The sequence below is a fragment of the Macrobrachium nipponense genome, chromosome 36 (genome assembly GCF_015104395.2).
Source record: "Macrobrachium nipponense isolate FS-2020 chromosome 36, ASM1510439v2, whole genome shotgun sequence".
Taxonomy (NCBI): Eukaryota; Metazoa; Arthropoda; class Malacostraca; order Decapoda; family Palaemonidae; genus Macrobrachium; species Macrobrachium nipponense.
Genome location: NC_087220.1, coordinates 65,541,594 through 65,569,193, shown reverse-complemented (window position 1 = coordinate 65,569,193; position 27,600 = coordinate 65,541,594). Strand labels below are relative to the sequence as shown.

General features: G+C 49.3%; 1 protein-coding gene across 1 annotated transcript in view; it reads left to right on the top strand.

Moving 5' to 3' along the window:
- Positions 1-27,600, top strand: part of LOC135203481 (oocyte zinc finger protein XlCOF6-like) — a 146,228-nt gene that overhangs the window by 24,218 nt on the left and 94,410 nt on the right. The window lies entirely within an intron of this gene.

The window sequence follows — 27,600 nt, the reverse complement described above, 5'->3', positions numbered from 1 at the left end:
ACGATTGTAACCCGGGCACTGCCTGTATTTGTGGAATTGCATCGCTGAACGAACATGCAGTCCCACGAATCGAGAAGCCCTCTCGTTCCCCATCCAACCAGAGAGTGTGCCCTGGAGTGGGAGGCCGTAAGCATGGGGCTTTCAGGTCCAGCGATGCCATGGACCCTCATCCTTTGTGTACTAGGTGCCGAGGGCATGAATGCTCTCGGTCCTTAACTTGTGATATTTGTGTCTCTTGGTCGTAGGAGCAGTGGGAGTTGAACGAGAAGAGGAAGAAGCCACGTAGAGCCGCCAAGGTGTCGTTGGAAAGCTCTCCCTCGACACCTCTGGTGACCGGCACGTCATCTTCTTTTCTCCCTCCTCATCAGCTCCCGTGTATGGCGCTCTCCCCTTCAGGGGATGTGTCCCCCTCCGCGTCTTCGCTTGATTTGTCGAGCGCAGAGGAGGGAGGGTGACACCCTGACCTGGAGTTGTACTCGGGGTCTTCTGTCCACTCAGTGTGGGATCCTTCACCCTCTGAGCGAACAGGAACACCTCCCCCCCCCTTAACTCGACTGTTGCTTCCTCAGGTGTGGCACTCTCTGAGTGCTCCGGGCACTCCGAGTATTCAGGGCTTATTCATCATCTGGCTGCAGCCCCAATCACTCACGGGGTGGAGACGAGGACAACTACAACCGTCTCGACACCGGGTTATGCTGCTCCACCGCACTTGGTGTATACTCAGCACGTGACCATGGTCACCCCATCGGCTGCGGTTCAAGGTCTGCTGACGTATGTGCCCCAGGGGGAGCTGGTTCCTCCTCCACCTAGTTTTGCTGTCCTCGCTCCACCCCCTGACTTTGAGTGCCCGAAGAGCTCCCCCTTGGATCGCCCTCCTGTTGCCGTCGCTGTACCTGCTGCCTCTGTTCCTGTCCGTGGAAGTGCTGCCGCTCCTGCAGGTCCTTCTGGCCAGGTGGAATTGGGCCCCGTTGCCACCGCAACCGCCCAGCTCCAGCTTGGATGGGAGACCTGGCTGCTGTCCTGAGGAAGCTGGCAAAGAAGAAGTCCAAGAAGAGGAAGGTGTCGTTGTCTTCTTCTTCGTCGTCATCTTCTGTCGCCTCTCCCCTTCGACTTCCAAGGCCCCCCAGCCAAGGAAGAAGGTGGCCGCCTCCTCCTCCTCCTCCTCCTCCTCCTCCTCCTCCTCCTCCTCCTCCTCCTCCTCCTCCTCCTCAAGAAGTCTTGCACTGAGACTTCTAAGGGTCTGTCTCGCTCTGGCGGGACAGGTAGGTCTTCTGCTGGAACGGGATCCATCTCTCATTCCTCAGGGAAGAAGAAGACGGGGACTGTGGAGGTACCAGCGGTCCTGGCTCCAGAGGTTCTACCTCTTGACTGGGAACCGTCTCTACCGCTCGCTTGCGAGTGTCACCGAGTGTACGGTCATCTACCGGTGATCGTGCAGCCATGAACCAGACGACTGAGTACTCTCACCGTCAGGATCCAGGCACGGAGCAGAAGGATGGCAAGAGTCGCTCAGGTTATTCTCACCAGACTGGCAATCGCTCGCGCAGTGATCGTCCGGTTCCCAGGGTTGACATGACGGTCCCACCAGACTGTTCACGTATCGAGGCTGGGAAGAGGTCTCCCCGGTCACCAGGAACAGCCTCGGCTGCCTCTGGGACTGTGGCGCGTCGTGAGGACGGTGCTCGCTCTCACCGCGTTAGTGGACACTACCAATCACCCGACAGTCGCTCCCACCAGGACCGGACAGCTTGCACGGCTGGTAGCAGCTCCCCTGACGCACGAGACCGACGCTACCATCCTCGGTCCAGCGTTTCTCCGCAGGTAGACCGCTGGTCCAGACCTGCACCTCAGTCGCCTGCAGTCCTCCCAGCCTGCTGGCTCAGCTGGTAGGCAGGGTAGGAGTGACAGGTGTTCCTCACCTGTCCCTTCAACCTCCTCCACCGGGAGGAGCGAGGCGAACAGGAGTGACTGTGAGGAGTGCACTCCCTACGATCTGGCCACGAGAGCCTACGAGCCTGGCTCGGTCCTAGGACTGACCAGATCGTACGCTCAGTGGTTGGAGGAGACCATAAGGGGTCTGGTGAGGTTCTTCCTCCTGAAGGAAGAGTGTCCCAAGAAGTGATCTGCTTGGTGGATCTGACGGTCCATCGCTTCAGGAAGCGATCACTCCTGAGATACAGAGGTCCTTTGCAGAGGTCATTGCGCTGATTCGTCAGTACAACGACCTCGGGGAAGGATCGGTGGTTGCTCCCTCTGACCCTCCATCGAGGTTGGAGTCGTTCTGGGGTCCTAGGAAGGAATCCAGAGCAACGGTGGGACTACCCTGGTCTTCCTTTGTCGACGGCGTGTTGGACCAGGTGAACGCCCTTGTCTCCGGACAAGAGGCCTCAGTCAGGGCCAGCAGGTCGGACAAGCTGCTTCCCCCTCCTTTTGCTTCATCAGCGGCACTTCTACGTGCCCTCAGTAGACCCGTTGCTTACAAGCAGGTAGATCCAGAGCTAGCTCGTCTAAATCCGGGAGTGCCTCTTCATCACCTGCTGTCTGAGAACCAAGAGACATCGGCCCCGGAATCCACTGCCATGGCAGCTTTCCATGCTGTCTCCTGGCTGGATCTGTGGTCCCTCACAGTATCCAGAGTCGCAGCCTCCTCAAGAGTTATCGTTTTTGAGGAGGACTCGGCGTTCGGGAGACTGCCAGTCTGGAGGTAGGGCCATCTCCTACCTCGCCCACCAGACAGCCAACCTGTTGGCCAACCTTGTTTTGAGGAGACGGGACGCAGTCCTGACTAGCGTAACTAGAGCAGCCGGTCGAGAGGTGAGGTTGGGTCTATGCAACGGACCGTTGCTGGGTTCCTCCTCTCTCATCCCCAGAGAGATGGTGGACGCTGCGGTGGAAAAGCGGAGAGCTGAGGACAGTGACTGCTTAGTACACCAGGCAGTTACGAAGACTTCTGGCAGTCTTGTTCAACTGCGGCTAAGCCTCAGAGCTAAGCTAGCGCTTCCTCTGCTCCCAAGACGTCAGCATCATCGAGGGTAGCGCGAGGAAAGACCCAGCCTTCTTCTTTAGCTTCGAGAAGTGAGCGTCAACCCTCCTCTCAGGCCTCCTTCTCTCGCGGGAAAGTGTCTAAGCGGAAGGGGAAGAGGGAAACGCTAGGGACAGCGTTCCCCAACTGCTGCCGGAAGTTGGGGGGGTGCCTGGGGAGCCATTGGGCAACTTTGCAGCGCTACAGAGCCAAGACTTGGGTAGTGGATGTCCGTTGGGAGGGATACCTACTGCTTTTCGAGTTGAGGCCACCCCTCACCTCACACCCAGTCCATCTTCAGACATACGTCCCGGTTCTGCCAGGGATGTAGCACCGACACAAGAATTAAAGACCATGCTGAGCAAGGAGCTGTGGAGATCATGCGAGATCAGTCACCTGGTTTCTACAGCCGACTTTTCCTGGTGGAGAAGTCTATGGGGGGCTGGAGACCGGTGATAGATCTCTCCCTCGAACCATTTCGTTCACCAGACTCGGTTCACGATTGAAACGGCATGCTCAGTGCTCGACTCCATCTGGGGGAACGATTTCCTGCTTTCAGTGGACATGAAGGATGTGTATTTTCAAATACCCATCCACCAGTCCTCCAGGAAGTACCTCTGCTTTATCCTCGACGGGACGGTGTGCCAATTCATGGCACTTTGTTTCAGTCTTTCAACCGCCCCACAGGTGTTCACGCAAGTGTTCACTGTGGTGTCGGCTTAGGCCCATTCAGTCGGGATACGTCTGATGAGGTATCTCGGCGATTGGCTGGTCCTGGCAAGCTCCCGCTCGCCATTGCTACAGGACAGAGATCGACTCCTCGACTTCTGCTACGATCTGGGGATCGTGGTAAATGTCGAGAAGTCAGATCTCGAATCCAAGCAGAGGATAAAGTACCTGGGCATGCTGATCGATACGGTAGCAGCACGAGTCTTCCCCGCAGACTCGCGGAACAGCAGGTTCAGGGAGGCAGCCAGACGGTTCCTGTCACGACAGGAACAGTCAGTTCAGACGCAAGTCATGATCGGTCACCTGTCGTCACTAGAGAAGTTAGTCCCTCACGGGCGTCTCCCCCTGTGGTCTCTTTAATGGAGACTAAAGGAGTGCTGGTCACAGGCATGGGATCCACAATCCTTCCTGGTTCTTCTCACGGAGGAAGTAAGGCAGGGCCTGGCTTGGTGGCTAGACGATGGGAACCTCTTATAGGAGTGCCCCTGCGCACTCCCCCTCCGGAGATGCTTCTGTTCTCAGACGCATCGACCGAGGGTTGGGGCGCACACCTGGAAGAGTTGCTGGTTGCAGGTGTGTGGAACCATCACGACAGGCACCTTCACATCAACTTTCTGGAACTCAAGGCTGCGTTTCTCGCGCTCCAAGAGTTCCGGGAACGACTGATGGGACACTCAGTGGTATTGGTGAGTGACAACACCACGGTAGTGGCATACACCAACAAACAGGGGGGCCTAGTGTCCCTCCCGTTGCACCAGTTGATGATGCAGGTGCCCGAGTGGGCTGTAGCTGACTCGGTAGAGCTGTCAGCCAGATATATTCCAGGCAAGAGGAATTTAGTGGCAGACAAGCTCATCCACTAAAATCAGGTGATTGGGACCAAATGGTCTCTTCACTCAGACGTGGTGGAAAGGCTGTTTGACCTGTGGGGGCATCCAGTAGTGGATCTGTTTGCCACCCGGCTCAACAGAAAACTTCAGGTTTTCTTCTCAGTTGTGCCGGACCCATGGGCAGCTGCAAAGGATGCGCTCCAACACCCGTGGGACAACCTCGTAGTCTAAGCCTTTCCCCCGTTCTGCCTGATTCACAAGGTGATCAGCAGGGTGGTGGTCACCAGCAATCTTCAGATGGTTCTGGTGGCACCCAAATGGCCTCAAGCCATTTGGTATCCGGACCTGCTGGCTCTTCTCTTGGAGGCACCGCGAGAGATTCCCCCTTGGCACAACCTGCTGTGTCAACCACATGTAGAACGGTACCACCCGGCAGTAAATTACCTGTCTTCACGGCTGGTTATCCACCATCTCTTGCAAGCGAGAGGCTTTTCTCGCCTAGCAGCAACAGAGATGGCGGGATACCTCAGACAGTCCTCTGCAGCAGTATACCAGGGAAAGTGGTCTGTCTTTTGTGGTTGGTGTCGTAGACGGGGTCTCCCTCCGCTCAGAGCCACTCTTCAGCAGGTAGCGGATTTCCTAATTTTTCTTTGCCGAGAGAAGCTCCTCTGTCTCTGCAGTCAAAGGATACAGAGCCACCTTGGCCCTAGTCCTTCAGCTGCGATGAGCTGTTATTTCCTTCTCCATGGAAATATCTCTCCTAATAAGGAGTGTCAAGAGGTCTTGCCCACCCAGGGAACTCAGGCCCCCCTGGGTGGGATGTAACTCATGTCTTAAGGAGTTTGACTCATAGACCTTACAAGCCTCTCCGAGATTCGTCAGACAGGGATCTGACCCTCAAGACCGTCTTTCTGCTGGCCCTGGCATTTGCGAAGAGAGTAGGAGAACTTCACTGTCTTTCCTTCGATGTTAAAAATTCGAGGGGATGGGGATCGGTTACGCTCAATTTCATCTTGGATTTCATAGTGAAGACTCAGAACCCCTCGGTCCCTGACGCCAGGTTCGAGTCCTTCACGATCCCCTTCCTAGAGGACTTCACCGGTAATGATATGGAAGAGATGCTGCTTTGTCCTGTTAGGGTGCTACGGCACTATCTGAAGAAAACTCAACACCTCAGGCCTGAATGTCGACGCCTCTTCGTTAGCACCGGGGTGACACCAAGAAAGAAGTGTCCACGAAGTTAGAGGCATTGGTCCAACCCTTGCATTCTGCAAGAACTTGTCCGTCGCACAGGTGCTGAAGGCAGGGGTGTGGTCCAACGAGACCACCTTCACCTCCTACCTTCGAGATATTGCCCATAGGTCCTTGGACACTTTTTCCTTGGGACCTGTGGTAGCTGCTCAACAAGTTGTGTAGCTTACCCAGCTCCTTTACAGGACAAGGTAGCATCTCGCCCTTGTGATATTGCATGAATGGAGAGCGAATGAGAGTGTGACTGGCTCCTCTTCCTCCTCTTTTCTTCCCTCTCCCAGCGGGCAGAGGATAGCAGTCGTCACAACGCTGGAGAGAACGACAATGCTGGTAAGCTATGTAACCGAGGTCCAATCTATCCCTTTCATTAGGGATAGAAGCGTTTATCCGTCCCTTCCCTAGCAAGGGGGGAAGTGGACAGCAGTAAGAAACAAACCCAATACTTTATATTTGGCTTTTTACCCAGGACTGTAGTTCTTGCTTGCTATTCATAAGAGGTACACCAGCCTCCCTTTTATGAATTGGTACAGAGGTCTGACCACTGATCCTGGAGTTCACATTCCGATCAGTTGGACAGAGGCTAGGTTCCCCCCTTTGCTCTTACAACCAGGGAGGGAACCCAGGTTGGGCGAACACCAGTTTGTTCACAAGGCTCAGATTCCACCCACCAATAAGTGAGTCTTCCCTATGTAAAGGACCGATGGTTTGTATAACGTGTTGGAACAAATCACAATTTTTGAAAGTAAATTGTATTTTTGTACATGCAACTTCCCCGGCAGATATATACTTAGCTAATGTCTCTGACGTCCCGACAGAATTCAAAACTCGCGGCACACGCTACAGGTAGGTCAGGTGATCACCCTCTCCCGCTGCTGGGTGGCGGGAATAGGAACCATTCCCATTTTCTAATCAGATTTTCTCTGTCGCCGGTACCGACAACATCGTTGTTGGTTCCTCTTGCATGGAATTCTTGCTTGCTTTGCTGAGGATTGTTTTTGGTGAAGTATTTAATCCTTGGCTTTCGCATACGCTTTTTTGGACCGTTTTTTGGATTTGCTTTGGAATTTTTCTTCAATATGTCTGATGTTGTACCTGAAGTGCGCTTTAGAGTGTGTATGAAAGAAGGATGTAAGGGGAGGTTGCCGAAAGCTTCGGTAGATCCTCACACTATGAATGCTTTGTCAGTAACACTTGTGATGAATGTGGAAGTTTGACTGAGATTCAATGGAAGGGTTTGACTGCATTTGTAAAGAAATTGGAGAAAGATAGAATCAGGAAGGCTTCAGCTAGAAGTTCCATTAGGTCCTTCTCTATTGATCAGGACGGTCATTCTAACCCTAATGTAGTTTCTCCTACTTCTAACGTGGTTTCAGCTCCTTCCCCCCGCAGCGAACTCGTAGATTCGTCTTCGGAGAGGGCTGCTATGAAAGTGTCGATCCGTAATTTGCAAGCGCAATTACGAGAGATGGAACAAGGTAAGAGTGAAGTGTGCAGTGACGTGTGCAGTGTCCCCAGTACAGTGGAGGGGGAGTCTGACTGACTCCGCATTGCTCCTAGGCCTAGACCTCTTTCAGACTCCCATGACCAAGGGAGGAGGAATGTGGAAAGCCGCAAGGGGGATGTAGAGTATCCCGAACGGTCAGGCGTCCCTTCGGCAGAGCCTGTAGACTTGTCCCAGGCTGCCTTGGATCGCTATAGACAAAGCATCCTTAGGAAGTGTTTTTCTGACTCGGATTCTTCCTCACCGAGATGTGGATGGAGCTCCGCTTCAAAGTTGCGCCCCCTGAAAAGAGCCTGGAAGCCTCCTGGAGGAGACGCATTAGACTCCAGCCCCGAGCCTTTTCCGAAGTATTCTCCTGCTCAGAAGAAGAGAGCAATGAGGTCGCCTGATTCTTCTCCTGAAGGAATTTGCTCTTCTACCAAGAAATTTTTGGTGGGCCTACAAGAACAGTTATCTACATTAGTAGGCTCTCTTTCCAAGGGGTCTTCTCGCAGGAAGGACACCTCTCTTACTGTCAAGAGCTCTTTTAAGAGACCTTCGTCTAGTCGGCGTTCGGACACTAGTAGGCGCCTCTCTCCTGGAAGACGCTCCTCTCCAGCTAAATCTTTGGACTATGCTTCGTCTCATCACGGACGATCGGCGACTCCTGCCAGGCGCTCTTCATCGAGTAAGCTCCTGGATTCTTCTAGATGCCCTGGGAAGGGCTCAAGCCCCTCTCCTGGCAGGCGCCAGGAACAGCGCTCCGTACGTAGGAGTAGCGGACTCCATTCTCCTTTCGGGCGCTCTCCGAGGGATAGAAGCTCCTCCCCTTGCAGGCTACGGGAACAGGAGAGTCTCCGCTCTTCCCGTAGACACACAGAGAGCAGTGAGCAGTTCTCTCCCCCCAGACGTTCTCGGAGAGATTCTAGCGCCTCTCCTAGCAGGTGCCATCATGATGTCAGACGCTTTTCTCTTCCAAGGAGAGTTACTCCTCCCAGGAGCTCAAGATGTGACACTAGCGCCTCTCCGGGCAGGTGCCAAGAGCCTGAGAAGAGCCTGGTTAGTGATTCGCGCCCTACTCCTGTTAGGCGCTCTTTAGGAGACTCAAGTTATTCCTCTCAGGATTCCTCGAAAGGAAGTAAGCGCCTCTCCTGGTAGGCGCCAGGATGAGGACAGGCACTTTTCTACCTCAAGGCGCGTAGCTCCTGACAGGCACTCCCTACGTGACGCAAGTGCCTCTCCTCACAGGCGCCAAGAGCCTGGAAAGAGCCTGATCCTAGATTCGCGCCCTACTCCTTGTAGACTCTCCTGCAAAGGCGCAAGCTCTTCCCCTCTCAGGCGCCAAGAGCCTGTGAAGCGTCAGGCGCCTAGCGGCAGTCGTTTTTCTCCTGCTAGGCCTCTTCCAGCAGAAGCGAGTTCTTCTGTTGGTAAGAACATCTCGGGAAGTGGACTCAGTTCCTCTTCCAAGCTTCCTTCGAAGGAGAAGAGCCCCTCTCCTTCTAGGACTCCTTCCCCGAAGAAGCCTTCTTCCCCTAATGCTACTTTTGAAGAAGTTTCTGAGGATGAACCTCCTAAAGATGCGGGCGTCTCTGACCTCCTTCGCCAGGATCTCTTCTATCAAGCACTAAGCTTTTGAAGTCCCCCTCTTTCGTCAAAATGCGTCCAACGCTTTCTATGAAGAAAGCAATTAAGAGCTTAGAGAGCTGGCTCCTCTCTAAGAAGGAAGCGTGTAAGACAGTTTTTTCCTGTCATCCTTCTAAGCTGGCAGGTAAACCAGGTGTCTGGTATGACACTAAAGAACCTATGGGATTGGGTCTACCTTCTTCGGCCGATGCTGACTTCTCATCTTTAGTGGATTCTTCAAGAAGATGCTCTCTTCTGTCGGCGAAGGCTTCTTGGGGGATGTGCGAAATGGACCATCTGCTTAAGGGTCTGTTTCGCACCCTTGAGGTCTTCAACTTTATGGATTGGGCCTTGGGAGCCCTGGCCAAGAGAGCTCAGGACCCAGACTTTGTGACGATGGACGTGTTGACCAGCGTCCTTTCATGTTTGGATAAGGCCGTGATGGATGGGTCCACAGAAATTGCTTCTCTCTTCGGATCCGGAGTTCTTAAGAAGAGGGCGGTCTACAGCTCTTTTTTGGCCAAATCAGTGTCTCCTCTACAGAGAGCCTCCTTGCTGTATTCGCCCCTTTCTAGCCACCTGTTTTCACAAGAGACTGTTAAGGACATCTCGAGGTCCTTATCGGAGAAAGCAACGCAATATCTACTTGCTCAGTCTGCTAAGAGACTGAAACCTGCAGTGCCTTTGGCCAAAAGAGAGAAGACTTCTTTTCAATAGCCCTTTCGAGGGAGAACTGCATCTAGATCCTCTCTTAGGAGTAGGAGACCAGTCAAGAGAGGAAGATCTTCACGAAGACCATTCACGAAACCCCAGTGAGACAGCAGTCCTCCAGACTACAGTTGGAGCCAGACTTCTGAAGTTTGCAAAAGTCTGGGCTCAGAGAGGGGCCGGACGCCTGGTCCCTCTCTATCCTCGAGAGAGGATACCTTATCCCCTTCAGGGAGAAACCTCCCTTAACAACAACTCCAAGGGGGTTAACAGCAAGATACCAAGATCCTATAAGAAGCCAAGCCCTTCTACAACTAGTAGAACAGATGTTGGACAAGGAGGCAATAGAAAGTGTTCAAGAGCTTCAGTCTCCAGGTTTTTACAACCGTCTTTTTCTAGTGCCAAAAGCCTCAGGGGGATGGACACCAGTCCTGGATGTAAGTGCCCTGAATCACTTCGTGATCAAGACAAGGTTCACAATGGAGACGACATCCTCTGTCCTCGCAGCTCTTCATCCGGGGGATTGGATGGTGTCACTGGACCTTCAGGACGCCTATTTCCATGTGCCGATTCATCCTTCGTCCAGAAAGTACCTAAGGTTTATGGTACAGGGCAAAGTTTTTCAATTTCGAGCCCTATGCTTCGGTCTTGCTACGGCCCCTCAAGTGTTCACGGGCCTGATGGAAAACGTAGCTCATTGGCTACATCTGAAAGGAGTAAGGATCTCTTTGTATCTCGACGATTGGCTGATCCGTGCCCAGTCAAAGGATTGCTGTCTGGAGGACTTGAATTTAACACTGGACCTAGCTCAGTCCTTAGGACTGTTAATAAACCTCAGGAAGTCCCAGATGAATCCCCAGCAAAGCATTGTCTATCTGGGGATTCTGATGGATTCTCGGGGTTTTCGAGTGTATCCATCAAAGGAAAGACAGGAGAGATGTATATAGAAAGTGAAGACGTTCCTAGAGAAAGAACAATGTTCCGCGAGGGACTGGATGAGTCTTCTGGGGACCCTTTCCTCGTTGGAACAGTTCGTTTCTCTAGGGAGGCTTCACTTAAGACCCCTGCAATTCTTCCTGAAGGAGAATTGGGATCAGAAGTACCAAGACCTTTCAGACTCCTTTCATCTCTCAAAGAAAATAAAGGAGGATCTCTGTTGGTGGTTAGAGCCAAACAGACTCAACCAAGGACTCTCTCTTCATTTACCGAGCCCTCGCCTAGTGTTGTTTACAGACGCCTCGGAACTAGGATGGGGAGCGACTCTAGGCTCGAGAGAAGTGTGAGGCACCTGGAGTGGGGAACAGGTGTCCTCCAAGAAGGAGCTAGCAGCAGTGCATCTAGCGCTCCTTCACTTCGAACCTCAAGTCTCGGGTGCCGTGTTGCAGGTAAACTCGGACAACACGACAGCTCTAGCCTACATAAGAAAGCAGGGAGGGACTCACTCCTTCTCTCTATTCGAGAAAGCAAGGGAGCTTCTTCTTTGGACCGAGGACCGAAACATTACTCTCCTAACCAGGTTTATCCAAGGGGAAAAGAACGTGAGAGCAGACCTTCTGAGCAGAAGGGATCAAGTCCTTCCCATGGAATGGACTCTTCATTCAGAGGTGTGCAACAAGATTTGGAACCTCTGGGGGAGAGCCAATACGTATAGACCTTTTCGCAACGCATTGGAATGCGAGACTGGAGAACTACTGCTCACCAATATCAGACCCAAGGGCAGTAGTAGTAGACGGTCTCCTTCTAGATTGGAAGGGGATCGACGGGTACGCTTTTCCCCCTTTCAAGATCTTAGGAGAGGTAGTGAGAAAGTTCGTCTCGGCGGAGGGAGCAAAGCTGACTCTCATCGCTCCATTTTGGCCAGCTCAAGATTGGTTCACAGAGGTACTGGAATGGATGATAGATTTCCCGAGGTCCCTTCCACTACGGAACTATCTTCTCAAACAGCCCCACTTCGACAGATACCACAAAAACCTCCCCGCTCTCGGTCTAACTGCCTTCAGACTGTCGAAGGACTCGTCAGAGCGAGGGGTTTTTCATGCGGTGCTGCAAAGGCTATTGCAAGAGCCAGAAGACCTTCAACGTTACGCGTGTACCAGTCGAAGTGGGAGGTGTTCCGAAGGTGGACCAGGCCGCAGAAGGTATCCTCTTCCAGTACCTCTGTGACAGACATAGCTGACTTTCTCCTGTACTTGAGGGAGAAATGCAATCTGGCCGTTTCTGCTATCAAAGGCTATAGGAGCATGCTTTCCTTTGTTTTCAGACGTGGGGCCTAAATATCGCAGAGGACAAAGATCCACATGACTTCATCAGGTCCTTCGAAACTTCGAAGTCCAAGACTACAAAACCACCTAGTTGGAACCTGGATGTGGTCCTGAAATACTTGATGTCTGAGAAGTTCGAACCTCCTCATACTTCCTCCTTCAGAGATTTGACTAGGAAGTCTCTCTTCCTCTTTGCGCTAGCCTCTGCTAAGAGGATTAGTGAACTTCAGGCTTTGGAAGGCACGGTGGGCTTTAAGAAGGACTCTGCGGTATGTTCCTTTAACCCCCTTTTCTTAGCAAAGAACGAGAACCCTTTTAAGCCATGGCTAAGGACGTTCGAGATTAAGGGACTGTCCTCTCTGGTAGGAAGAGACTTAGAGAGGACCCTGTGTCCAGTCAGGATCCTCAAGTTCTACCTAGAAAGGAAGAAGCTACTTGGAGGAAATGTGGAGAGTCTTTGGTGCTCGGTCAGAAATCCTAAGAGAGCGATTTCTAAAAATGCCCAAGCTTCCTTTATTTGAGACGTCATTAGAGAAGCTCATACATCCTGTGAAGATGAACACTTCAAACTCCTAAGAGTCAAAGCTCATGAGGTAAGAGCCGTGGCTACCTCCTTGGCTTTTCACAGGAATTTGTCTCTACAGGCGCTTGTCGAGTCCACCTACTGGAGATGCAATTCAGTTTTTGCATCTAATTATTTGAGAGACGTTCGCGTCACTTATGTTAAGTGCTTCTCTCTCGGACCGTACGTGTCTGCGGATTCGTTGCTGAGGCGGGGAGCTGAAGCTAATCCTATATAGTTTAGTTAAGATTAGGTAAATTTTTAATTTTCAACAAATTCAAACTTCCCTTGTCCAAGATATAAAATACTTAGCTATAGACTCCGTCGTCCCTGACAGAAATTCAAATTTCGCGGCACTCGCTATAGGTAGGTCAGGTGATCTACCGCCCTGCTCTGGGTGGCAGGACTAGGAACCATTCCCGTTTTCTATCAGATTTTCTCTGTCGCCGGTGGTGTCAACATTGTTGTTACTACCTCCTGACTGGAATTCTTTTTTCAACGCTTTTGATCTTCTTTCGTCCGATTTTTGGTGACGTACTTGGATCGTTGTTTGGCATTCGCTATCGTGGAATTGTTTTTGGACTTGGCTTTGGATTTTTGTACATGCAACTTCCCCGGCAGATATATACTTAGCTTATGTCTCTGACGTCCGACAGAAATTCGAATTTCGCGGCACACGCTGCAGGTAGGTCAGGTGATCTACCCCCCTGCCGCTGGGTGGCAGGAATAGGAACCGTTCCCGTTCTAGAACCAGATTTTCTCTGTCGCGGTAGTGTCAACATATGTTGTTGCTACCTCCTGACTTGATTTTCGTTTTTCATCGCCATCGATCTTCTGGGCTGTCTTTTGCAGGGAAGTACTGGGTCTTTGGTTCGGCATACGCTTTTATTAACTTTTTAATGAATTTGGCTTCGAAAATTTCGAAGAATATATGACTTGTAACTACCGAAATTTTTCGGTAGGACACTCACATAGTTTGCAAGAAGGGAAATATTAATATTTATTCATTAATATGTGTAATAAGTGTTAGAATTGATTGAGGAAATATACTGACTTCCTACTTTAGGGAGTCAGTAAAGCATGTAACTAGATACGTTTCTTTTAAAAGTTTTTTAGAAACTCGTACTAACGAGCAATTAGAGTATTAACAGTACTAGTAGTGTTGCATCCTCATCACCTTCTTACTTCGCAGAAACTTCAAATTCATAATTGCAATTTGAAGACAAGGATTGTGGCTCAAAATGCGAGCTATTGAAAGGTAAGAAGTGATTACTAGTGTTCCCCATTGCAGTGGAGGGTGCGTCTGATCGGCTCTGTCTTGCTCCCAGGCCTAGACCTCTTTCAAGCTCCCAAGCCCAGGGGAGAAGGAATGTCGAAAGCCGTAAGGGGGTTTTCAGAGAATCCCCACCGGTCAGGCGTCCCCTCGGCAGGTTCTGTAGAGCGTCCCAGACTGCCAAGGATAGCCATTGAAAAGGCATCCTTAAAAAAGTGCGTCTCTTCATCTTACATCCGAAAAGACGAAGAATGTATATGTTCTGATGATCTAGCGCGTTCTCTGAAAACTAAGAGAACACTGAGCAAGAGCCAGCCAGGAACTTAGGAAGCCGCGTTCCAGCAAGCTAGCGTGAGCCACGTTCCAACAGCCAGCAGCGAGCCGCGTTCCAGAAAACAGACTAGCGCGAGCCGCGTTCCTACAACCAAACGCGAGCCGCGTTCCTACAACCAAACGCGAGCCGCGTTCTAGCAACTGAGCGCGAGCCGCGTTCTAGAAAATTTTTCTTGGCGCAAGGCGCCTTCAAAGAGACGAAGCGCCAGCGTGGCGCAAATTGCAACAGAAAAACAGACGGCTAGAGCAAGGAGCCTTATAGTACAGTGGCAATCAGAACGATCCTTCCATTGAACGTTTCCGGGCAAGAGGCTCTTTCTAAAAGGGGTCTAGTAGGCGCTCGGAACTATCAGGGCGCACGGGACCTTCCACACAAGCGAACGTTCCAGGAGCGAGTCTCCTTTCTAGCGTGCGGAACATTCCAGGCGCGCGGAACTATCCAGGCGCTAGGCGCAAGGAGCCAGGCGCCAGAATATTCCAAATCTTCTTAAGAGAGAGAGGTCAGTCGCGAGGCTCCTCTTTGAGTAATGCGGACACACTCCTTCATTCATGCTCTTCCCTCGTTATGAAGAGGCAAGCGCTTTGGGAGTTTTTCTTATAAGAATCTCATCGACGTTTGGGTATGATGGCGGATTGGAAATATCTACTTCCTTCCGTAAACCCTACAGACGAACAGGAATTCTGTCTCTTCCGCGATTTATGAGGAAATCACGAAGATTTAAAGAGTTCCTGGATTAACTTCCTTCCTTAAGGAGATATATATACTCTTTCTATCATTCTATTAACGAAAAGAACGAAGACAGTAAAAATTTTTCCTTTATCTGCCTCGGCAGGGAAAGAAGGTAGTAGAGTATCTGCTGCATGAGAATACGATACGGCAAATCACACATACCGTAGTTACTTCTTTGTAGAGCAACTCAATTATCAGTATCCTTCCAAGGAATTTCCTAGGAAGGACTACGCTTAAAGGGATTGTTAAGACAACACCTACTTAGCTTCTAGATTTATCGAAGTCTTGTTTCGCTTAAATATGCATTAATAAGAACTTCCTGAAGTTCGATAATAATTTTATAAGATTCCTTTATTTAATGGAGTAGCTGGCAACTCTGGAAGAGTAAGGCCAGACGGCTAACGGAGACTGCTATCGCGCCTTAGAGACCAACGCAGTAACATGTAGGTGTCGGTCATGAGTGGTTGGTTACATGTCTCTCTCCTGCGGGATGGAATAACTAACCGTGTCTCTCCCCTACAATCGCGGTTTTAGCCTCGGATTGAGGGGATAGTTAAGCAAACATAAATAAAATATTGTCTGCCTTTTGCTAAGAAGCTTTCAATAAGAAAGATATTACAACCTTTCAATGCTGTTTACCGTAGGTAACATTATTAAAGGATTCTAACGCAGCGGAACTCTATATTATATGATGCTCTCATGCTTACGAAAGCATGGCTTATTAGAGTACATGCTTAGTGAGAAGATGAATGTAGTAGAAGAGAATTCACTTTAAGACTACGGTATGGTCAAGTCTTATGCGCATACCGAGGTTAACTACAGAATTCCTAGTATCCTTACAAAGGTTTCCTAGATTAATGCTGTTTACCACAATGTGACAGTATTATAAAGGAGTCTAATACGGCAGAGCACGAAATAATATAATTCTCTCATCCTTTCGAGAAACGCACACAACCTTTTTAGAATCGGATATTGCTCAAGAGAAGATGGGTGAGTCGGATGGGAAACATTCTCTTAGTGGCAGAAGTTGTTTCCCTGAATGGACTATACTACGTATATAAAAGTTTTTTTCCTACTAAGAACGGAATTAACATGTGAAGGATGTCGGGTACCATAAGGGCACAGATGTTCTGGCACATAACCTTAAAAGAACTAGAAGGAAGCGCCAGCCTGGCGCAAAGCGTCAGAAGCGCCAGCCTGGCGCAAATTGCGCCAGAAGCGCCAGCCTGGCGCAATGCGCCAGAAGTACCATCCAAGATATTTTCTCGTTTTAGCGAGTTATTAACCTAAGAGTCCAGTAGTGGTTTGGTTTGGTGTTTGCTTCTCACCTCGGTGGTCGCGGGTTCGATTCTCGGCCATTCCATTGAGGAGTGAGAGATGTGGATTTCTGGTGATAGAAGTTCACTCTCGACGTGGTTCGGAAGTCACGTAAAAACACCATACAAACAAACAAACAAACCAGTAGCCTCTCGGAGGCTCGGTAACGGCAAGATTCGTTCCTGATTTCGTTACCCATTTAATCGGAAAGGGGTCGCTTACAAGGAATGATGAAATGATTTTTTTTTTAATCCCTTAGGCCAATTCCACGACTCTCTCATATCGCAAAGAGCATCGAGAATCTCTTTTTTCGCCCCTGTTCGCGTTAACAAAAGAGAACCTATTTGGGAACAGACACGGAACGTAACGATCCTTAAGTTCGATGCAAGATTTTGCATGTCCGTGAGAAACCTTCTCGATCGAAGATAATAAATGTTAACGTATGTCTAACATTTATTGAAAAGAGTTTTGAGAACCTGCGGAAAGTCTTCATAGATCTCTTCGCAAGGTAGAAGACGAACAGGCTTCCTATAGACTGCTTCCTTTCCTCGAACCAAGAGAGGTAGCAATATACGACATCTTTAATTTAAAGAAGGGGAATAAACTTTAGTCTTTTTTCCCCTTAGTTATAAATTCTTAACAGATATTAAGATAAATGGGCGTCAAAGGAAGAGAGGATGAATGCCTCATTTTGGCCTTAGAGAGGTTGGATTCACAGAAGTCACGTTCTTATCACAGCATGTTTCGTAAGGCTTTTCCAAGGGTATCTGGATATTCTATCAGAATCTATTATAAATAGACCTGAAAAACCTCTCCACTCTGAGTCTTTCCACGTGCCAGACTGACTCCAGAAGTGGACATGAATGAGAGGATTTTTCAAGGTAAATGACAATAGTCATGGCTAAGACATAGAATTGCTGCAGATCGTGCTAGATGGAATGAGGAAACTGTCCTCTTCCGATACCTCTGTGAACCACATAGCGAGGTTTTTTCTTCACTTTCAGAGGGAAGAATCACCTATGTATATATCTGCTATCAAAGAACGCAGTAAAAGGCTATACTCTGTCTCTACAAGGGGAATTAGAGATAACAGAGGATTAAGATCTTCGGGATCTATACGATACCGCAATACGACAAGAGTAGGATATCATGTACTTCGAATGGAATTTTTTTTTGTGGCCACAGATTCCGTGTTCCGACAAAATGGAACTGCTCCTCATCAAACTTCTTTGAGGAAGTTTATGAAGGAATTCTTTGTTTCTCTTAGCCCTAAACGACCAAGAAGACAAGTGAATTTTTTGTGCATTGGAATCTCGCATCAGATTCAATGGAGACTCGGCAATGGGTTCTTGCCAGCATAGTATGTCTGGCAAAAGAACTAAATCCCTCTATTCCTGACGCAACGCTTTCAGATAGAAGTTTAGTTGCCCAGGCAGGGTACTTACATTTTCATCTACAGAAGAAGAGATGGTTTAAACGTTTGCCTACAGAGTCTTCAGGGTGCGATGAGGGCTCAAAATGCTTCCCAGAAGGTATTCAGAAGAATACAATAAGAGCTAGAAATCAGGGTTCCGCCCAATTTCAGCTCAGAGTCTCCTTCGACTTCCAGACTCCTTCCCTTCCTTCGGGCAAGGATAGGGAAGATTCTGCAACGAGGAACCTCATCAACATGTAAGAAGAGATCTCGTTAGCAAAAGAAGTGACCACGAAGGATCCTCCTCGGAGGAAGACTCTTCTCTCTCGTATTGTTAGATATCCTGTCGTCTACGGGTGTAGCTGACTAAAATCACCTCCCCTTGCCAGGGGCCAAAAGCTCAAAGGGGAAGAATTTCTTCCACCCTTCTCCAGTCTCCTGATAAACTATGTGGTTGTTCAGGACTCTCGGACAATGTAGCGCCAGCCAAGCGCCAAATGCCAATACAGGCGAAAAACGCCAGAGGCGGACAGTTCCAAGGAACTCTGTCATGGCCGGATACTGAGAAGGAGCGGCCTCCAACCTGGCGCAAATGCGCCAGAGGCGAACAAATCGGACAGATATAAGAGTGTCCGATGTGGACATCGCCAGACAGCCTAGAGACTCTTCCAAGCTCGAAGCTCCAGCAAGTGTGGAGGAGCCAAGCCAGGCGCGAGGCGCCAGCCAGGCTCTAGGAGCCAGCCAGGCTCTAGGAGCCAGCCAGGCTCTAGGAGCCAGCCAGGCTCTAGGAGCCAGCCAGGCTCTAGGAGCCAGCCAGGCTCTAGAGCCAGCCAGGCTCCAGGAGCCAGCCAGGCTCTAGGAGCCAGCTAGGCTCTAGAAGCCAGCCAGGCTCTAGAAGCCAGCCAGGCGCCATCCAGGTGCCAGGCTCCTTCAAGGCTAGGCTCCAGTCAGGATTGAGGATCCATCCAGGCGCAAGGCTCCTTCCAGTAAAGAGAAACCTAAAGCTCTGTCATGTAAGAGGTCTAGTCCCCATTGATATGATACAGGTAAGGCTCTGCCATGTAAGTGGGTCAGCCCCCATTGGCACGATCCGAGAAGGCTCTGTCGTGTAAGCGGGCTAGCCCCCATTGACATGATCCAGAAGGGTTTGTCAGTCATAGGTCCCTACCTCGCTGAAACTCTTGAGGCATGCAGACTCATAGACAGTAATCATGAAGTCTTCTGCCAAGCTCCAGGCGCAAGGCGCCAGCCAGACGCAAGGCTCCAGCCAGGCGCGAGGCGCTAGCCAGGAGGGAGGAGCCAATCAGGCGCCAGCCAGGCGCGAGGCGCCAGCCAGGCGCGAGGCGCCAGCCAGGCTCTAGGCGCCATTCAGGCGCAAGGCTCCAGCCAGGCGCGAGGCGCTAGCCAGGCTCCAGGCTTCACCCAGAAGAGATCTATATCAAAGAATGCCCTGGCCTTCTTTGAGACAATGTGATCTCCTAAGCACTTGACAAGTGCATTGATGATTCCTTCAAACAGCTGAGAATTAAAAGCGCATGAAGTGCGAGCTTTTCTGTATTCTTGTTCTTTCCTTAACAATATGTCATAAGGACATATTAGCTGTCACATACGGGAGGGATGCAAAACTCTGTGTTGACTTCCCATATCCGAAGGATGTCAAGATAACCTACGAGAGATCCTTCTCTCTTGGTTGATACGTGTCTGCGGATACATTGCTGGGATAGGGAGCCGATACTGATCCTTAACTAGTGAGTTAAATTTTAGTTAACGTCGTGTTTTTTCTTTGGGTTGTTTGAAAGGAGTTTGGGGATAACTCTTTTCAACTTAAGCACTAACCCTCGTGTTAGGATCAGGTGATCGGGATCGGTGTTGTGCTCCTTAATTATGCCACTAGACATAGGCATATTGTCATGTAAGAGGCTCTGTCGAGTAAATGGATAAGACCCCATCGACAGACCCACAAGAACTCTTAGCCATAGGTCACATCCTCGCTGAGGCTCTTGAGGCGAAGCAGATTCCTAGGCATTAGCCATGGAATCTTCCGCCTGAACAAGTAGGAACCAAGGTTTTATTTATTTATTACCTACAACGTATGTTGTTTACCTGTCTATTCAGTAAATAGTTGTCTCTTACCCACCACCAAGGGTGTCAATCAGCTAAGTATATATCTGCCGGGGAAGTTGCATGTACAAAAATGATATTGTTAGAATACAATAAAGTTTTGTACATACTTACCCGGCAGATATATACGATGAATGGCCCACCCAGCCTCCCCTCAGGAGACAGGTGGAAGAGAAAATCTGGTTCTAGAACGGGAACGGTTCCTATTCCTGCCACCCAGCGGCAGGGGGGTAGATCACCTGACCTACCTGCAGCGTGTGCCGCGAAATTCGAATTTCTGTCGGACGTCAGAGACATAAGCTAAGTATATATCTGCCGGGTAAGTATGTACAAAACTTTATTGTATTCTAACAATATCATTTTTCTTGGATATGTCTGACTCAAGTGTTGGTTTCAGAGTGTGTGTGAATGAAGGCTGTAAGGTGAGGATTCCGAAGGCTTCGGTAGATCCTCTCACTGCATGCCGACGATGTAGAGTTGTTGAGTGTTCTTTAGATAACACATGTAATGAGTGTGAAAGGTTGAGTGCTGAGGAATGGAAGACTCTAACTTCTTACTTGAAGAAGTTAGAGAGGGATAGAGAGAGGAAGGCGGCTTATAAAAGCCTTAGTAGATCTAGATCTAATGAACCCTTGTCTAGTTCTGTAGCTTCTTCTGCTCATTATTATTCTCCATCTTTATCAGGCCGATCACAGGTTGCTAATCCTACTGATTCGGCTTCTGAAATTGCAGAACTCAAGGCTTCCCTTCAAAAAATGCAAGAGAAAATGGCGGCATTAGAAGGTAAGCAAAGTGAAGGTGATATTTCCAGTGATGTAAGTGTCCCCAGTGTAGTGGAGGGGGCGTCTGGTCGGCTCTGCGACGCTCCCAGGCCTAGACCTCTTCCAAGCTCCCTGGCCCAGAGGAGAAGGAAAGTTGAAAGCCGTACGGAGGTTGTGGAGAATCCCCACCGATCAGGCGTCCCTTCAGCAGAATCTGTTACATCTCAGACTGCCAGGGATCGCTACAGGAAAAGCGTCCTACGCAAGTGTTTTTCTTCATCGGGATCTCCCTCACCGAAACGAGGGTGGAAGGATACGGATCTTTCCTGTCCATTAAAGAGGAACTGGAAAGAGCCTGAGTTTAACTCTAGCCCCGAGCGCTTTTCCGAAGAAGCGCCTTCGGTCATCAAGAGAGCTAGAAAGGAGTTAACTCCCTTTGCTGTAAGGGAGCCTCAAGCGCCTTCCAGATCTCCCTCTCCTGCTTTTGAAGAAGAAAGGGAGTCTTCTACCAAGAAGATACTGATGAACCTGCAAGAGCAGCTAGCGTCGTTGGTAGGAGTCCTTTCCAAGGAGCCTCCTCGTAGAAAATACGACAAGCTTCCTGTCAAAAGATCTAGACACCGATCTCCTGTCAGGTGCAACGAGCCTTCCAGGGGAGTTGTCGCACAGGCGGCCATCTCTGGGGGGAGCGAAGCACCAGGCAGGCGAGAGGTAGAAGAGGAAGAAGCGCCTGCCAGGCGCGTGGCGCCATGCGCCAGAGAACACCTGACAGTGAGGATTATGATGACAATGAAGTCCTCACAGAAAGGGATGAGCCAGCCAGGCGCAAAGCTCCTGATTATTCCCGAGATCATTCCAGGCGCCTAACGCCAACCAGGCGCCAGCTAGGATGGAAGAAACAAACAAGTGTGAGGCGCCTGCCAGGAGCGAAGCGCCTGCCAGGCGCCTACTATACGCAAAGAGCCTGATAGGCGCCAATTAGTCAAGATTCTCCAAAGGACAGGCGTAGGGAGACAATATCTCTTAGTCCCTCACCTGTTAGAAGTTCTTCATCAACGGAAAGGAAAAAGTCCAAGGAAGAGACAGACGAAAGAAGGGAGCATTCTCCTTCCGATCCTCTCAACTTAGAGGACGTATCGGAAGATGAGGTGATTAACAAAGAAGGACTGTCGAACTTTAAAGTTCTTACTTCTCTCCTTCCGGAAGAATATGGAGATTCTTTGACTTCAGCTGCTCCTCCTTCTCCACACTCTCTATTTTCGAGCGCTAAATCTCTCAAGTCTTCGTCCTTCCTTAAGATGAAACCGGCCATATCGATGAAGAGGGCCCTACAGTCTCTAGATTCCTGGATTAAGACTAAAAAGGAACTAGGGAGGACGGTCTTTTGTATGCCTCCTGTCAAACTAACGGGCAGAAGAGGCATATGGTATGAGACTGGAGAAAATATGGGATTGTCTCTGCCTACTTCGGCTGAAGCGGACTTCTTAAGTCTTGTAGACTCCTCGAGAAGGCACGCTTTGAACTCGGCCCGAGCAACATGTGGCCTTTCGGAAATGGACCACCTCCTCAAGGGGCTTTTCCACGTCTTGGAGGTTTTTAATTTCCTGGATTGATCCCTTGGGGTTTTGGCCAAAAAGTCCCATGAAGCGGAAGGCCTAAACCCAGAAGCTTTGCATAGCATACTTACATGCATAGACAAAGCAGTTCAGGATGGGGCGGCAGAGGTCTCCTCCCTCTTTGGTGCGGAAATGTTGAAGAAGAGGGTAGTTTATAGTGCTTTCCTCACTAAGGCCGTCTCTCCTTCACAGAGAGCCGCCTTGCTGTTTGCCCCTCTTTCAGAGCATTTGTTCCCTTCTCAGTTGGTGAAGGACATTTCACATTCGCTAACTGAGAAGGCGACTCAAGATCTCCTCAGGCAGTCATCGAGGAAGAATAGGCCTGTGGCCAATGAAGAGAAGAAAGGGGCTCGTCAACCGCAGCAGCAGCCCTTTCGAGGAGGCCCTCCTGCTAGAAAAATTTCCCAAAGAAAGACTGGAAAGAAGAGGAAGAGCTTCCTTCCGACCCTTTAAAAAGGGGAAATGAGAAAGTGATCCTCCAAACACCAGTAGGTGCCAGGTTACAAGAATTTGCGGAAGCCTGGGCAAGCATAGGAGCCGACACATGGTCCATGTCGGTCATCAAGAAGGGATATTATATCCCATTCAAGGACAGCCCTCCCCTGACATCAACACCAAGGGAACTGTCCGCCAGATACAAGGACCCTGTACTGATGGATACTCTTCGTCAAATGGTGGAACAGATGTGGGACAAAAGGGCAATCGAGCTGGTACTGGACCACAACTCCCTGGGGTTTTACAATCGCCTTTTTCTAGTAGCGAAAGCTTCGGGGGGGTGGAGACCAGTACTAGATGTAAGTGCGCTGAACAGATTTGTAGAGAAACAGAAGTTCAGCATGGAAATGTCTGCTTCAGTCCTGGCAGGCCTTCGCCAAGGAGATTGGATGGTGTCTCTCGATCTTCAAGACGCCTATTTCCACGTCCCGATTCATCATTCATCGAGGAAGTACCTTCGTTTCATGATGGAGGGAAGGATCTATCAGTTCAGGGCCCTGTGTTTCGGCCTGTCCACCGCTCCTCAAGTCTTCACAAGTATAGTGAAGAATGTGGCAAGACATCTACATCTGATGAGAGTAAACATCTCCCTATACCTGGACGACTGGCTCATCAGGGCCAGGTCGCAGAAACAGTGTTTGGAGGACCTTTCAACGACATTAGACCTGACAAAATCATTAGGATTGATCGTGAACCTCGAGAAATCTCAGATGATCCCCAGCCAGAACATGGTTTATCTGGGGATTCGGATGGATTCTCGGGGTTTTCGAGGGTTTCCTTCTCAAAAGAGAATAGCAAAAGGTTGCGCTACAGTCTCCAGCTTCTTAGGGAAGGAGCGCAGTTCAGCGAGGGAATGGTTGAGCCTTCTGGGGACCCTTTCCTCGCTGGAACAGTTCTTTCCTCTAGGAAGACTGCATCTCTGTCCTCTACAGTTCTTCCTGAAAAGGAATTGGAATTGGAAGACAGGACAGCTCTCCGATACATTTCCAATTTCGGTAGAGGTGAAAAATCACTTAAGGTGGTGGTTACCCCCTCTAGAGGAAAACAAGGGGTGTGTCCCTGGAAGTTCGGAACCCGAACCTGATATTATAATCAGACGCGTCGAAGACGGGTTGGGGTGCAACCTTAGGATCGAGAGAAGTGTCAGGCACCTGGTCGGAAGAGCAGGTGTCATGGCACATAAATTGCAAGGAGCTCTTAGCCATTCATCTTGCTCTAAAGGGCTTCGAGCAGATAGTCAGTGACGGGGTAGTGTAGATAAACTCCTACAATACCACCGCTCTGGCTTATGTAAGAAAGCAAGGAGGGACTCACTCGGTCTCTCTCTACGAACTGACAAGAGATCTTCTTATTTGGGCGGATCAAAGAAATATAACTCTACTGACAAGGTTTGTCCAAGGGGAGAGGAACGTGAGAGTGGACAGGCTGAGCAGGAGGTTCCAGGTCCTTCCCACAGAATGGACCCTCCACTCAGAAGTGTGTTAGATCCTTTGGTCTCTTTGGGGGAAGCCTCAAATAGACCTGTTCACCACGTTCCTCTCCAAGAGGATAGACACCTTTTGCGCTCTGGCAGACGACCCCAGAGCTTTTGCAGTAGACGCCTTTCTCCTAAATTGGTCCGGACTGGATGTTTACACTTTTCCCCCATTCAAGATCCTGGGGGAAGTGATCAGAAAGTTTGTGGCCTCGAAGGGGACAAGGATGACTCTGATAGCCCCATATTGGCCAGCCCGAGATTGGTTCACAGAGGTAATGGAGTGGATGGTGGACTTCCCCAGATCTCTTCCAAACAGGACAGATCTGCTCAAACAACCCCACTTCGAGAGGTACCATCAAAACCTCCCCGCTCTTGCTCTGACTGCCTTTCGACTATCGAAAGACTTGTCAGAGCGAGAGGGTTTTCTTGCAAGGCGGCAAGCGCAATCGCTAGAGCCCGCAGATCATCTACTATGCGAGTATACCAATCGAAGTGGGAGGTGTTCAGAAGTTGGTGTAGGTCTAAGAAGCTGTCCTCCTCCAATACCTCTGTGACCGAGATTGCAGATTTCCTTCTTTTCTTGAAGGAGAAATCGCATCTTTCTGTACCAACCATCAAAGGATACAGGAGTATGCTCTCGGCCGTTTTCAGGAACAGAGGACTAGATTTGGCCAACAATAAAGATTTGCACGATCTCATTCGTTCTTTCGAAACATCCAAATCAAAAGAACCTAGAGTTCCAAGCTGGAATCTGGACATGGTCCTAAAATTTCTGTCTTCTGAAAGGTTCGAACCACCTCATAGGGCTTCCTTTCGGGACATTACAAGGAAGTGCCTATTTCTTTTGTCTCTCGCTACGGCGAAGAGAATCAGTGAGCTGCACGCCCTTGAGTCAAGAGTGGGCTTCAAAGGAGACTGCTATTTGTTCGTTCCAGACTCTCTTTTTTGCAAAGAATGAGAATCCCTCGAAGCCCTGGCCCACGAGCTTCGAGGTAAAGGGCCTGGCTAGCCTAGTAGGTAGAGAGGCAGAGAGGTCTCTTTGCCCGGTCAGAGCGCTTAAATTCTATCTGGACAGAAAGAAACAGATGGGGGGTTCGCAACACGGTCTATGGTGCTCGGTAAAGGACCCCAAAAAACCGATGTCGAAGAATGCCTTGGCCTTCTTTGTAAGAAGCGTAATTATGGAGGCGCATAAGAACTGCCCAGATGACTCTTTTAAACTCTTGAGAGTGAGAGCTCACGAAGTAAGAGCTATCGCAACGTCTATTGCCTTCCAGAGAAATATGTCGCTTAAGAATATCTTGGAAGCAACATATTGGAGGTGCAACTCGGTGTTTGCATCTCATTACTTGAAGGACGTGCGCGTAACGTACGAGAAATGTTTTTCTCTAGGTCCGTTTGTGTCAGCGGAGACGGTTCTGGGTATTGGAGCAAGCGCCGATCCTTAATTTTGTGTACGTAACCCTCTTGTTGGATACGTTCTTGGCTTCCTGCTGAAAGAAGTGTCAGATGTCGCACAGGCGGCCGTCGCTTCAGTTCAGTAAGGAACTCCAGTGGTATCTGACTATCAGAGGGGTAAAAAATTTTTTTTTGTACTTTAGTGTGTGCATTTTTGACTGTGTATTTCGAGTTATGGGTTGTTTGTGAAGAGTTTGGGGGATAACTCTTGGCAATCTTAGAACTAACACAGGTGTTAGGATCGGGTGATCGGGATCGGTTGTGTGCTCCTTAAAATAAGGCGTGTTGTCATATAAGTGGATTAGCACCCATTGACAAATGCCAGTCAGGCTCTGCCGAGTAAGTGGATAAGACCCCATCGACAGACCCACAAGAACTCTTGGCCACAGATCACTATCTCGCTAAGGCTCTTGAGGTGAAGCAGACTCCTAGGCAGTAGCCATGAAGTCTTCCACCTAATCAGGTAGGAACCAAGGTCTATAAATACCTACAACATATGTTGTTTACCTGTCTATTCAGTAGTTAGCTGTCTCTTACCCTCCACCAAAGGGTGTCAATCAGCTAAGTATATATCTGACAGGGAAGTTGAATGTATGAAAATGATATTGTTATGATACAATAAAGTTTCATACATACTTACCTGGCAGATATATACGATTGATGGCCCACCCAGCCTCCCCGCAGGAGACAGGTGGAAGAGAGAATATCTGATAGAAAATGGGAATGGTTCCTAGTCCTGCCACCCAGAGCAGGGCGGTAGATCACCTGACCTACCTGTAGCGAGTGCCGCGAAATTTGAATTTCTGTCGGGGATGACGGAGTCTATAGCTAAGTATATATCTGCCAGGTAAGTATGTATGAAACTTTATTGTATAATAACAATATCATTTTTTGGTGTTGTGTTTTTTGGTTGATTGGAAGGGGATTTGGGAAGTGTACCCCTTTCAAATCATAGTTTCTAACAATGATAGTGTGGTCAGGTGGTCGGGATTGGCTGTAGTGCTCCTTGTTAGTTATTTGGACCTAAGCTCTGTCATGTAAGAGGGTTAGTCCCCGTTGATATGATGAAGGTGAAGGCTCTGCCATGTAAGTGGGTCTTTTCCCATTGGTATGATCCGAGACAAGGCTCTGTCAAGTAAGCGGGCTGGCCCCCATTGACAAGACCCAGAAGAGCTGTCAGTAACAGGTTTCATCCTCACTGAAGTTCTGGAGGCAAGCAGACTCATAGACAGTAACCATGAAGTCTTCTGCCCAGTCAGGTAGGAACCAGGGTTTTTATGTTACCTACAACAGATGTTGTTTCCCTGTTTTTTATTATTTGTTCTAGTGTTTAGCTATCTCTTACCCTCCACCAAGGGTGCCAATCAGCTAAGTATATATCTGCCGGGGAAGTTGCATATACAAAATTGATATTGTTATGATACAATAAAGTTTGTTCATGACACTTAAATGCCAGATATATATATAGCTGTATTCTCTGACGTCCGACAGAATTTCAAAACTCCCGGCACACGCAGTGGTCGGCCAGGTGGTTAGTACCATTCCCGCCGCTGGGAGGCGGGCATCAGGAACCATTCCCATTTTCTATTCAGATTTTCTCTGTCGCCGGTATTGTAAACACCTGTTTCCAGTACCTCCGCTTAAGATTTTGAAAACTTCTTTTTGTCACTTAAGTATTCTGATTGTCTTTTGGTTTTTTGGACTTGGCTTTGTGACTTGGCATACGCTATTGTGGTTTGGTTTTGAATTTGGCTTTGACTATTCTTGGATTGAGATGTCTGGATCTAGTTCTACTAGTTTCAGAGTGTGCGGTGTAAAAGAGTGTAAGGTGAGGCTACCGAAAGCCTCGGTAGACCCTCACACGGTATGCACGAATTATAGAGGGCATGTTTGCTTATTAGATGATAGGTGTAAAGAATGTGAGGTTTTGACTAATATTGAACGGAAGGCGTATGACTCTTATATACGTAAGCTTGAGCGTGAGAGAATCAGGAGGTCTTCCTCCAGGAGTGCTTCTGTCAAAATAGTCTAAAGTGCTACTCCCTAACTGTAGATTCTGTTACGCCTAACCCTGTAATTTTGCCTTCGGGCAATGAAGTGATTTCTACAGAAGGTAATGCCCTTACTACAATTATGGAG